This window comes from Oncorhynchus mykiss, chromosome 12 (genome assembly GCF_013265735.2).
Source record: "Oncorhynchus mykiss isolate Arlee chromosome 12, USDA_OmykA_1.1, whole genome shotgun sequence".
Lineage (NCBI taxonomy): Eukaryota > Metazoa > Chordata > Actinopteri > Salmoniformes > Salmonidae > Oncorhynchus > Oncorhynchus mykiss.
The window spans coordinates 21,360,456-21,361,092 of NC_048576.1; positions in this window are offsets into that span (position 1 = coordinate 21,360,456).

Consider the following 637-nt stretch of genomic DNA (forward strand, 5'->3'; position numbering starts at 1 on the left):
CTGCTCTGCACACTGTTGTCTCATTTGGGTTCGCTCAATCCAAGCTCCCCACGGTTTCTAGTGATGACAACCCCATCCACCTCCCCTTTCACAGTAGACTTTATATATTATCTTATTGAACACAAAACGTGTCTCTCAAGGTTGACATTGATGACTGACTCTTTTTACTATTTAGTAATGCTTGAACATGATGGTCACTGTATATTGTACTAGGGCACGTAATGGTAAATGAATAGATAGATGGACGTAGAGATAGAGAAATAATATTATAGTCTATCCATATAAATATATAGTTTTATGCTAAAGCTGTATATGGTAATACATATATATATGTTTTTACTTGAAATGTGCAAGAGCTGATCCCGAGGAACAACAGGTGATCTTCAGTTTGACTTTTTTGGACGATAGCTACTGTGATAGGAAGGTCAAAGCTGCGCGCCGTAATACGATTCCAGCACCAAGGACAGCGCGTTCTAACGTTCATGCACTTTACTGCCTCCTCTTCCTCATGTCAGTCTGACGTCGTGGCGCCAAACGCCTCTATCATTTCCTTACGGAGTTCTTCAATATGTGATTTCAATTAAACATCACTCAATGAAGCATATCACTCAAGTCTGTAGATGAAACTAGAATTATT